The sequence below is a fragment of the Dasypus novemcinctus genome, chromosome 21, assembly GCF_030445035.2.
Source record: "Dasypus novemcinctus isolate mDasNov1 chromosome 21, mDasNov1.1.hap2, whole genome shotgun sequence".
In the NCBI taxonomy this organism is placed as follows: Eukaryota; Metazoa; Chordata; class Mammalia; order Cingulata; family Dasypodidae; genus Dasypus; species Dasypus novemcinctus.
Window position 1 is genome coordinate 45,662,931 of NC_080693.1, and position 13,731 is coordinate 45,676,661.

At 36.1% G+C, this 13,731-nt stretch overlaps 1 protein-coding gene across 1 annotated transcript in view; it reads right to left on the reverse strand.

The window, feature by feature from the left end:
- VMP1 (vacuole membrane protein 1) overlaps positions 1-13,731 on the reverse strand; it is a 118,845-nt gene that overhangs the window by 41,053 nt on the left and 64,061 nt on the right. The window lies entirely within an intron of this gene.

The following is a 13,731-nucleotide window of genomic DNA, read 5'->3' on the forward strand; positions in this document are numbered from 1 at the left end:
TCCTGCACGGGGCAGCACTCCTGAGCAGGGCAGCACTCCACGTGGGCCAGCTCACCACAGAGGCCAGCTTGCCTTCATCAGGAGGCCCTGGGTATTGAACCCTGGACCTCCTATATGATAGATGGAAGCCCAATTGCTTGAGCCACATCCACTTCCCTGAATGCTGGTTTTTAATTTACTTATCCTGTCTCCAGAAAATGAGAGAAAATTCTTTAATTATTTACACCTGTAATGGTCACTTCATTATGGTTATTCATCTTAAAACTCAGAAACGCTCAATCAGACACAGAACTTTTCTTGGGCAGTTTAGGAGGGGAGAAGGGGTTGGAGAAATGTTGTTCTATTGAAAAGAAACCACATGGTAATGCTGAGGGAGGCTGGCATTCACTCATATCAGTACCTGCCTAACCTCTAGCTGAAATAAACACAATGGACTATGTAGTATGCAAGCATTATTAGAATAACTAAAGAAGGACATATCAAACATGTAATATATTTTTTTCTTCTCTTTTTCCTGTCTGAAGCTAGTATCTTCTCAACTGATGAATAATGAGTATTTCCAGATTCAAACTGGTATTAAAAAACAACAACAACAAAAAGCATATAACAATCTACTATATATGAAATACAGTAATACTACTAGTTTGTGGGGGAAAAAAAATCAAAACAGTTGAAATGAGCTTGACTTGAGATGAATATCCAAAGCTATGAAAACTAGGTTAGTATGGAATTTGCAAAACTATCAGGGACAGAAAACTTAAGAGACTGAAAACAAAAGATAAAGATAAATGGAAACCGCCAGGAGAAATGTAAATAGTGGGATTCTTTTCTGAGAACAATCTTAGATAATCATTTAAGGAAAAATTACATAAATTATAAAAAGATGGGTTCTACATTATAAGTTATAAACAAATAAAAATGAACTGGGAATACCCAGAAAACGTATTGTGAAAACTTCACATAATGTACTATCCAAAAGGCAATGAGTATAACAATGTAATTGCCCTGGAAAATCATGTGTAGTTCTGTTAATTTCAAGTTAGGAAAGATATAAAGAATTAGATAAAGATCCATTTAAAAAGCAATTAAGGTGATCAAAGAGATTTGGGGCTTATTAGATACAAAAAGGAAATAATTGCATTGTCTAGAAATACTGAAAGGGGAGCTGACTGAAATCTATATGAAAGGAGGAAAGGGGAAGTACACTTAACAAATCCTACAAAACTAGAATGAGGGTGGCACCCTTTATAACTTGAGAGAGGCAAATTTAAAACAAAAGTAAGCACTGCTTTATGCAACAAGCTATAAACTTACCAAATGCTTTACAACAAGAAGTTGTAAAAAGACAGACTTTTACAAGTTTGGATAAATTAACTGATGCAGACCCTTATCTACTCTAGACAAAGAAGTCTAGTTTTGAGAGTAGTATTGGAGGAGTAACCATGCCCATTTTTCTGGTATTGCTATATAATGTTTAGTTTAAAGGCATGACAGTCATGTTTTTTCATCGAAGGCCTGTCAGGAAAAATGGGAAGAAGACTCTACCAAGAGAAATTTCCTTAAATAGCCAGCATAGGGCTAATTTATTTACTTAGTGTTAAAAGAAACAAGAATTATTTAAGTGTTTCTTGCCAGCAAATCCAGAGATATGAACCTTAACAGAGAGCTAGAGATCTATCAGGACAAACCGAACACCTCGGCAAATTAGAAACAAAAATCCTGTTGGCAGCAGGGAATGAGCAAAATAGTTACTCTGCTGTCCATGTTCCGCATCTACCTCTGGTTTGGGACCAGGACCCCTGGGAGCCCTCTGCAGTGACAACAGAGGGTGGGTCTGTATTTAGCGTGTTACTGATTTGCAAACTCATAAGCAAGAACACAGACGCATACATAGTCTGTTGGTCCAAGTTTCAATGAAAGGGACCTTTCTAAAGGCATTTTACAAAAGGTGTTTGAAACACAAACCTGAAAAAAATCTTTAAATTACTTTAACAAAGGTAACCTAATGCTTACCTGCTACTTATTTTTTTTTCCATATCTGTAAACAGGTGTGCAAATGAAAAGAACAAAGCAGGCATAAAACAAAACTATATTCTACTCCAATGTCCAAAGCAAACAAACAAGAAAAATTTTAAATATTTATTACTTATTTTGCTTTGTTAATGACTGTTATATCAACCTCTTGTTTTCATTTTAAAATCATCTATAATAGTTTCTATTAGAATTGCTTCTTTATCAAAACAAAAAATTTCTGTATTTTAATTTGATCATTGGGAGTTAGTGCGTATGGCTAAAGCATAAACACTGTTAAATCTCCATTATTCTGTATTCTTTCCTATGAGGAATAACTAGCTCATCTCAAAATTTTCTAGCACATTATTTTACGTAAATTTATTTTTCACAAAAAAGGTTAACAGAATAAAAATAATTTGGGGGAGGTTGGATTTAAGTATTTTTACTAAATTTGTTTTTTAAGTAAATAAGTCTGGCCCAAGAGGAGAAGATTAATTACAGAAATGCACATGTAAAAGCACACGGCTTTGCGAATGTATAATGAGCTGACAAGTTTCCAAGTTGCCATTCACATTCAGCAGCTTGCACCAAGTTGCAGCTATCTTTCCTGTTCAATCAGTTAATACTATAGGGTAGGATTAAAGAAAAACGAAAGACCCAGAAAAAGAAGAAAGATTAAAGCCTGGGAGTGGGGTGGGGAGGAGAGTTCAAAATAAAGCAAAAGCTTCCTGAGAAAGCAAATAAAAAGAGGCATTAAGAATTCCACCATAAATCATGCTAAGTGTGCTTGGAAACTACAACTACAGAACTATTTTAAGTGCTACCTTTTCTAGTTGAATCAAATGCAAAGTAAGTGACCTTTGGTCCCAAAACCTGTGTTAGTAGCTGAAAAATCCTGCAACAACCCCCTTCAAAAGACACAACTTAACATTGCTTAATCTTAATGGTACTTTGTGGTAAAATCATGAACCAGTGCTGAAAGAAGATCTAGCAGGTCTGCCTTTTCAAAAACTTAACGTTGGGTGTGGTTGGTAGATTCTGAAAAGAGAAACTACATTAAACCTTAGTACCTTTGACAAAGCAACACAAAGAAATGTGTTTAACATGTGCCTCCAGTGTTCATTACAGTACAATTTATCAGTTTAACTCTTTGTAAATAAGCTAGAGATCCTGAGAGCAGGAAGCTTTTCTGTGGAACTCCTGATGCAACAAAAACCGTAGCAGTTACTGCAAGGCTTAATGCAAACCCTCTAGAGTACACGTTGACAAATTCTTTAACAAGCCCTGTGGTTACAGGGAAGCTGGTTTCACTCTGACTCACTCCTGCTCAAACAGTTTACTGGAAATGAAGGGGAGGGGGAATTTTCAGAGAAGTCATGTGATGGCCAGACAAACCACAACCAGTAAAGGTTCAGCAGAGTCAAAAACAGGTCCCAGCAACAACTGACACTCAGAGCGTTCAAAGGGCACTCACTAAGTTATAATATGGGGAAAACCAGCAGGCATTAACTTGGTGTGGGCAACTGCAAACGTTGATAGAAAAATGTGCGGAATGGAGAACAGCATAAAAGGAGTGCTAAAGCACTTAGTGAGTGTATAAATAATTGTTATGAAATGCTTTTCCATAGCTTCTAAACTTAAATGATCAAACACATATTCTCTCCCTATCGGGTCCTCAAAAGAAGCCTTCAATTTCACCTTGTACTCTGGTTAAGATGTTCACTGGGTAAATATCTATTCTAATGCATACAACAAAAATGCACAGGCCATAAGAATGAAAACTACCAGGACAACCGATGAACTTTTTTTCTGTTTTTGTTATTTCACTAATAAAATAACGTTAACTTGAAATTCCTGAACAGGGTAAGGATTCTATGAAGCAAAAAAAATAAAAAAAGAAAGTTTTATAAAAGATATTAGTATTTAATTTGGGGCTTTGGCTTCAATGTGTAGTCCTAAGTAGAATCTAAAAAATGTTCCCTCAAATTAAGATTAAATCCAGAAACTACAAAATAGCCTTTGAGGAAATGCTTAACCTAAGATGCTTAACCTAGTTCAGACTCATGAAATAGACCCAACAAGCTAGAATATGAATGTGAAGGGGAAAAAACTGCATTGCTTTAAAAGGTGAAGTTTTAAGACTTTTAAATTCCTGATTTCAGCATAGGAATAACAGAAAACAGTAAATTTCACACAGTCAGCAACCTAACATTCTGTGAAACAGAATCCAAGTAGTTAAGTGAATGGGACAGAGAGCATTTAAAAAGGCAAACTCATTCAAACCATATTCTTCCATGTAAATATGTACTTCATTCCTACTCTTGTGAAAGCATTAAACTAAAAAATACCACAACCTATGTTCATGTTCCCAATCCTCATTACTTCAATAATACTGGTTGAACTAACCTTTTAGGATCCATCCAGCAAATAAACTATTTTTCAAACTCTTTTATTCATAATGTGTCATTAATTTTTCTTTTTCTTTATGCAGTTTATAGACTTAATAACCACAAGAATCTTTGTTTCTAATTAGAAAAGTTGCTTTACTCAGTGTGAATTAAGAATTACAAGTCATTAAACATAAGGATATGTTCTATACTGCCTATCTTCAACCCTTGTTCTCAGTTAAATCTTATGATTTCTGCACCCACTGCCTTTTACATTTTATTTTCAGCAGAATGAGATTGAGTAGTACATGAACATGTTTTATGTAATGCTACATTTTCTCTCTTAATTAGTATTTCATTGTCTATTGAATGTATCTATAAGATGAGTAGTATATGCAAAACTAGGTAGGCAGGCACTGTTGAAAATATACACATTTTTGAGGCCTTCTCTCAAGGAGTATACTAATTCCTGGGAGAGACAAAAGTTCATAAATAGCTTTAAAACAAGGTAGAAAGTGAAAAGTGATACCAGAAAGATACAGCTAGGATGCTACCAGAATTCAGAAGCGACAGTTTCAGGGGACATAGGGCAAGGTAAGAGGGTCGTAGGATACTTCATGAAGAAAGCTTGAAAGGTAAGTAGGAATTGAAAAAGTGGACATGGCAGATGAAAGGAAATGACACACTGTAAGCAAAGTTATGAAGAGGAACAATACTATATGATTGTGATGGAAAGGTGAACAATTCCAATTTGCCAGAGCAGTAATTTTCAAATCTTAAAAACGCTAGTTATTTTTTAAAAATTATACATGCACACTTTTTTATGTATGAATGGTTTCTTAAAGTTCATCTTTTTTTTTTCAAGGATTTATTTTTATTTATTACCCCTTCCCTGTTCCCCCTGTTGTCTGCTCTCTGTCTTCATTTGCTGTGTGTTCTTCTGTGTCTGCTTGTATTCTCTTTTTTTTTAAAAGACTATTTGCTTTATTGATGCTGTTTCATTTTTATTTCTTTCTCTCCCCTCCCCCTCCAGTTGTCTGCTCTCTGTGTCCATTTGCTGTGTGTTCTTCTGTGACTGCTTCTATCCTTATCAGTGGCACTGGGAATCTGTGTTTCTTTTTGTTGCATCATCTTATGTCAGCTCTCCGTGTGTGCGGCGCCATTCTTGGGCAGGCTGCACTTCCTTTCGCCCTGGGTGGCTCTCCTTACAGGGCACACTCCTTATGTGTGGGGCTCCCCTACGCAGGGGGGACACCCCTGCACGGCATAGCACTCCTTGCACACATCAGCGCTGCGCATGGGCCAGCTCCACGCAGTCAAGGAGGCCTGGGGTTTGAACCGTAGACCTCCCATGTGGTAGGCGGACGCTCTATCCTTTAGGCCAAGTCTGCTTCCCTGCTTGTATTCTCTTTAGGCGGCTCTGGGAACCAAATCCTGGGACCTTCCAGAGTAGGAGAGAAGTGATTACTCTCTTGCGCCACCTCATCTCCCTGTTCTGCTACATCTTATTTTCTCTCCTCTGTGTCTCTTGTTGTGCCATCTTCCTGCGCCAGCTCTCAGCATCGGCCAGCACTCCTGTGCGGGGCGGCATTCCTGCGGGGCAGCATTTCTGTACAGGGCGGCACTCCCGCGCGGGGGTCTCATTCCTGCATGGCCTGGCACTCCATGTGGGCCAGCTTGCTTTCACCAGGAGGCCCTGGGAATTGAACCCTGGACCTCCTATATGGTAGATGGGAGCCCAAATGGTTGAGCCACATCCGTTTCCCTAAAGTTCATCTTGGAACCCACCAATCCAGAGAAATAAGAAAGGATATACAAGTTGGGCCAAGAAATGGAGGAAACTGGGTTAAACAGTTTAGATTTCACTCTTAATGCAACTGGGAGACATTAGGTATTTTTAAGCAGCAAAGTTTCATGACCAGAGTTATTTTTTTCAGAAAATTATTTTTGTTGCAATGTGTAAGGACAGATTTGGGAAAAAAGACTTGTGAAGAGGAGACCTATCAGGAAACCACTGGAAATGTTCAGGTTAGAGATGATAAAGTTCTAAATCAGTAGTGTGAAGGGAAAGGAGAAGACACATATGAGGACACTAGGGAGGTAGAATCAACAAGCTTTGAAGAATGACTGGATGTGGGAGGCAAAGAGGGAGTCAGATGACTCTGATTTTGCCCAGAACAGAATTGAGGATAGTGATATCATTAACAGAAATCAGGTACAAAGGAGAAAAGGATAATAAAAAGATTAAATCTTGCATGAAATAGTCCATGAAATACATAAATAGTTATCTACACCTAATTTTTAAAAAATGATGCTAGAATTGTTTAAGGTCATAGGAAGCTACATTCATTCATGTCTACCTCCCACAGACATCTAGCAAAAACATGAAAAAAAGCCAAGAGCAAAAGGAAGTTAGTTTAGTGGAAAAATACTGCCTAATCTCAATAACATATTCATGAAAATAAGTCAGGAATCAGAATACAATTAAATGCTTCAATCATTTTTTTAAAAATACCTAGAGTTCGAAATCTAACCATCAGTCAAAACTGGAATTTAAGGAAATACTTAGTTTTAAAATGGTTACCAAATAACAATTTCCAAGTAAATCATATATACCCTTTAACCTAGTTGGAGAGCACATGGCAAAGCAATGAGAGCCAATTTTTTTTTTTAACTTTTCCTGCTGATAAGCTCATTCTACTAAAGGGCTTTACCTTTAAGAATAAAAAACACATTTTCTAACTCATTCTCAGGCAATCCTAAACTTTAAATACCCAATCATAGTTATTTCTTTTATTTAATTTGTGGTTTACAAGACTCAAAACAGACAAAATGGAATTAGAGAAGATTCAGTCAAAAAGTAACTAAAATAATCAGGGACTGGAGCGATGAATGAAAAAATAATTACCTTAATGGGGTGAAAGACTAAGAGAAGAATAAAGTCTTTGAGAGGGGAAATTATATGGATAAGATGAGGCATGATTTATTTCTTCATCAGAACTGCAGAAGAGGCTGAGGTGAGGTTGAAAACAAAAGACTGTCCAAGTAAAGTAGTTAGACCCTATTTGTGCCTGTGTTTGTCCAGGTATCCAGAAACTAAACACAGAGTGGGTTAAGTGGAGTCTACATACTAAATGGAGATCTCTAACTCCCCTTCCCCAGCCTAGCTTTAGAATGTCAGCAGCCAGGAAAGAAACTGGAGGATTCTTCATTGGAGAAAGGGAACTATCCCCCAAAAAAGTTCAAAAGTTAACTGACATATGGAGGTCCTCAATAAATAAGCCAGTCAGCCACTCAGTCACCCCAGAGGGAAGCCCCATCATCACTATACTTTGCCTCCACACACATAGTTTCCATTCAACTTTAAGTGCCTTATTCTGATATATAAGCAGACAAACAAGGATCACTAGGCTTTGATGGAAGGCTCCAATAAGAAATAAGACAAAAGAACTTTAGGAAAAAGACAATGCAACAGAAAAGTTGAAAGAAACCAAGAGCTTCGAAAAGATAAGAGAAACTGGGAATATAATGCAATTTTTTTGTGGTAACAAATATATAATATTAATATAAAATCTGCCATTTTAACCATTTTAAAAATATATATATATAATAATTTAGTGGCATTAATTTCTTTTTACAATGTTTTGTTACCATCACCATTTTCCATTACTAAAACTTTTTGATCACCCAAAACAGACACTCACCATTAAGCAATAATTCCCCAATCCCCTCTACCCTCAGCCACTGGTAACTTCTAACCTACTTGCTGTCTAGATGAATGAATTTGCTTCTTCTAGATATTTTAGATAAATGGAGTCAGGCAACCATGTGTCCTTTTGCATCTGGTTTATTTCACTTAACCTAAAATTTTCAAGGTTTATCCATGTTATAGCACACATCAGCGCTTCATTCCTTTTTACAGCTGAATAGTATTCCATTGTATGAATATATCACATTTTATTTATTCATTTATCAGTGGACATTTGGGTTGTTTCCATTTTTTGGATTCTGTGAATAATGTTGCTATAAACATTGGTGTTCAAGTACCGTTTGAATCTTTGTTTTCAATTCTTGGATGTATACCTAGAAGCAGAATTGTCAAGTCATATGGTAATTCTGTATTTAACTTTGTGAATAACTGTCAAATTGTTTTCCATACAGAGTACAGGAAATTTCTTTTTGAAAATAAATAAATTTGAAAATAAATTTCTTTTTGAAAATAACAGAAAACTTTCAATAAAAGGGTTAGAAGATAAAGTTAAGGAAATCTCATAGAAAATGAAATAAATATTTGGAGCAAAAGGATAAAAAAGATTACAGTATGGGTGTAGGAGACTTACTATGAAAGTAACTAGAATTACAGAATGTAAGAATAGAGAAATAATATAAGAACACTTCCCAAAACCAGTGGACTCTAGATTGACAAGAGCTGAGAGCCTAGCAGAATAATAAAAAAGACCCATACCTGACAGTAGATGTATAAATTGAGGTTTTTGGAAAGCAATGGGTGTAAATAAAATTAAAGTCCTTTCATTTATCTATTCTCACATCTAAGGGAGGGAGAGGGAGGAGTACCTCAAAGATATAGGCGAACATTGACCAAACCAGTGGAAACAAAGGAATGATTTGAGGGACTAAATCAAGCACTGTAGATAAAAAAGAGATGACAGTTTCAAATATGACCTCCAAATCCAAAGCCATAGTTAACTGTAGGGCAATAACTTGAGATTCAGTGAATATCACATAGGTAACTCTTATTACTAGTCCTAAAAGATGAGCAGCAACAGGTGTTAGCTTAATTTATTTAATGATGGTTACATTATTTTCCTAAACAATGCTAAGGAGATCAGATTAATTGGTAATACATATCAAGACCATAAATATGTCTAAACATGTTGTTCCTCTACTTCCACTTCTAGGAACGCATCTTAAGGAAATCAAAGACATGCACAAATATTTATATAAATAATGCCCTAGTAAGTACACATTATTTATAGTTGTCAAAAATGGAATCTAAATGTTCAAAATGGGAGGTTGCCAAATAAAGTAGATTATAAATCAGGACAATAACAAGAATATGAACTCAATTTTGCTGGAGAAAATGTAATCTATGTGAATATAAAAACAATGGGGACTGTGTGTAGTTCAGTTGTTGAATGCCTGCTTCACATGTATGAGGTTCTGGGTTGAATTCCTGGTACCTCCTAAAAACAAACAAACAAAAAAGAAAAAAAAAAACCAAAAACAAAACAGTGGAAGGACATATCAAATGTCGAGGAATAGTAAACTTATAGGTGATATTACTTTTCCTCTTTAGAATTTCTTTCCTTTTTCTTTTTCTTCCTAATTGACTAAAATATATTAATAAAAAGAAAAGAATGTAATAATGAGCCATTTTATTCACCAAGAGACTCAACTGTGATCTAGAAACAGTATTTCTATTAAAGCAGTCATCTAAGTTTGTTCTTTCAGCAGCTACATCACTATATGGTTTATAAGAACTCCCACTTTTAAAAAATAAAAAAAAATTTTAAAAAAGGGAAGTGGATTTGGCCCAATGGATAGGGCATCCGCCTACCACACGGGAGGTCCCAGGTTCAAACCCAGGGCCTCCTGACCCGTGTGATGAGCTGGCCCACACGCAGTGTTGATGACGCAAGGAGTGCCATGCCACTCAGGGGTGTCCCCAGCGTAGGGGAGCCCTGCACGCAAGGAGTGCGCCCTGTAAGGAGAGCCACCCAGCACAAAAAAAGTGCAGCCTGACCAGGGTTGTGCCACACACACGGAGAGCTAACGCAGCAAGATGACGCAACAAAAGGAGACACAGATTTCCGGTGCCGCTGACAAAAATAGAAGTGGACACAGAAGAACACACAGCAAATGGACACAGAGAGCAGACAACTGAGGTGAGGGTGGGGAAGGGGAGAGAAATAAATAAATAAATAAATAATAAATAAATAAATAAAATCTTTGAAAAAATAAAAAATAAAAAAAAACTGATGCCGATGGCGACTAACAAGGACCAACAAATTAAATACCTAGATATTCTTTTTTTAAAATCTAAATGTTTAAAATTAAAACATACGTGTGCATGTTTTTTCTAATCACCAAGGTCAGATTTTTCTGATTCTTGACTCATCATCCAATGTGACTGTTATTCTTCCCAACTTTATATCATCTGCATAATTTTTTAATTCATTCAGGTGGCTAATAAAATCAATGGGGGGAGTGGACTTGGCTTAATGGATAGAGTGTCCGCCTACCACATGGAAGTCCATGGTTCAAACCCAGGACCTCCTTGACCTGTGTGATGAGCTGGCCTACACACAGTGCTGATGCGCGCAAGGAGTGCCGTGCCACTCAGGGGTGTCCCCCGCGTAGGGGAGCACCATGAGCCAGGAGTGCGCCCCGTAAGGAGAGTGAAAACAGTCCAGCCTGCCCAGGAGTGGCGCCGCACACACAGAGAGCTGATGCAGCAAAATGACACAACAAAAAGAGACACAGATTCCCAGGTCGCTGACAAGAATAGAAGCAGACACAGAAGAACACACAGTGAATAGACACAGAGAGCAGACAACTGGGGGGAGGGGGGAGGGGAGAGAAATAAATTAAAAAAAAAATAATAAAAAAATCTTAAAAAAAAAATAAACAAAATCAATGGCCATGCAGCCTCACACTAGTAACTACTTCTCCAGGTTGATATCCACCTGCAAATCCTAACTGAAGAATATATAGTTGCACAGGAAAATTGAAGGGGTTGAATTAGTGTCTTTCAAACTTTAAGATCCATTAGTGAATCATGGAATCAATTTAGGCAGTTCCAAACAATATTGAGAGACATAGAGAGAGAAGAGTTAGGGAATACAACATGAAGAATCAAATTGCATCTCATACAAAGAGGGTAAGTATTCTTTTGTGAAACTTTCGTTTAAGAATATATATTTATGAACCAGGGTACAAAGGAAAATATAATTCTTTTTGTAGATAATGTTAAAAATGTCTGAAAGCCACCAATGATTTCTAAGGTCCTTCCCATAATACTGTTATCAGTAAGCCTACATTTATCTATCTTGGGTAAAGAATATCATGACTGCCTACAATTAATATTATCAGAAAAGAAAATTAAGTTTACCTTAATATTAGTATGAATAAAAATATTAAGTTTCAGAGTTGTCAGTATGATATTTTATATTCTTATATATTTGCTTTTACCTTAAGTCTATTTCTCTTCTTCTCTATTTGGGTTAATAAAACTACCATCACTTCAGTCACCTAGCTTGAATTTTAATAGTGATCATCCTTTTCCATTTCTCCCATTTCTATCATTTGCTCACTCTAGATGACAGTATCTCTTACATATCTGCCCCTTCCTCTTCTCTTACAACTCTAACTCAAGTCTTCTTTATCTCCTACTTGAATTCTTGTAATAAATTTCAAAGCTACCAACTTTACCCTGCTAATAAGGGCCTTGCATAATCTGGTTCTAATCTATCCTTAAACCTTTAAAATAGTACTTGTCTCTAATGTGGTTTTGTTTTGTTTTCTTCTTTGTCCAAATTAAAATAATTGCTATTCCTCATATTCCTCATGACTTCCTTGCCTAAGCACATGTTACTTTCTTTGGTCTAGATGCATTCGTTCCATCCAGTGAGTCTAAAATCTCATCTTTCCTTTCCAGAATATTATCATTTGTAACCTCTTGTAGCTTTCCCATTTGTATCTAATTGCCATCAATAAATCACAAACTCTTTGATGGCAGGATCTGATTAGTGTTTAATGAGACTACGTGATAGGTTAAAAAAAAAAAAAGACAAGCCCTCAAAGCATTAATTTACATATCTGAAAATGACATTAAAGTCCTATATAAATTTAGTTATCATCATTCATTTTTTTGTTACTATAGCATCAAGTACAAGGTCATGAGCATAGCATATGCTTATGGATTTAATGTGTAAAAGTAGACTGTAAATTGTAGAATGACATGCAAATAAACAATCATCCTCAGATAATCATAAATATTTTAGAGTTAATAACTGAAGTAATAGGTCCACATTTTTCTTCCTCTTGCCCCAGACTTTAACTGTATTGGGTGTTTAGGAGTAGGGAGATACATTCTGCAATATTTTTTCCAATACCTTTCATTCCATTAATTAGCCATGGCTAATCATAATTAAAGAAAGGAGAAAGGAGTTTCAAAGATTGGCATATATCAGGAAGTGCAGAATACTTTAAGCACGTCATTTGGCTATCAGTGTTCTCTGAAATTCTGACTAGCTTATGAAGCCTACATATAAACAAGCTCATTTATAGCTATTTAGAATGAGACTGCTTCTAACACTTTTGGTATCCAAGCCATAGCATAAAGATTTAAAGCTGTAAGTCAAATTAGACACTTAATCCACTTCATCTTGCTGATTTTATATATAGAAAAAGATTTTTAGAGATATTAAATGACATAATTGTTGCCACAACTGGCAGGGTTAACAGTTGTCACAATTGGGATATTCACCCTCTACTTCTATGGCTGGATGGACATGGTTTCAGTAAATGGAATATACTAGTGATGCTGTCATACTGAATTTTGGTCCCAGCTCTATCTCCAACATGTGACATTAGGAATGTAACAATTTCACAATCTACAGTTCTCCATAAAATTAGAGGAATGTATCTTCTCACACCATCTCAGAATTAATACAAGGGTCAGATTATATACTGGATTTTTAAAAACTTAAAAATAATAAAAAATTGTTATTCATTTTTTAAGCCTGGTTATTTAGTTTTTCTGTTTCAGAGGTGTACCATGGTCCATCTGAGGATACTCTCAAGAACACTCAAGAGTAAAAGAGTCATAAATCTGACTGAGGGAAAGGCTGGTCTGAATTGCTAAAAAGTGTGAACTCTTAAAATATTATTTAAGAAGAAAATTTTACTGTATGTCATGTATAGATAGTACTACACACTACTAACTAGTTTAAAGCTTTAATGACAACATCAGAATGTGACATACTCATAATCACTCACTCACGCAGTAAACAATCAGTAGCTCTGGGCACTGTGAGTGGTAGAATGAAGATATGGTCACTTCACTGCTTTCAAGGAGCTAACAATTTTCAGAGGAGACCTGTATCACAAGGTTTCATAAGACTGATGCAAATAAAGTTGTATGACATTCAGAGAAAGGAGAGGTTAATTTTAGAGGAGGTGGGTGTGTAGGCTTCCTGAAGTATCTAACTTTTTTTTGGTAGCCTTGAAGAATGGATAGAATCTCTATTTATATACATATATTATTACAAATATATGTTATTTAGAAGTTGCTGGGGGAAATGGCCTC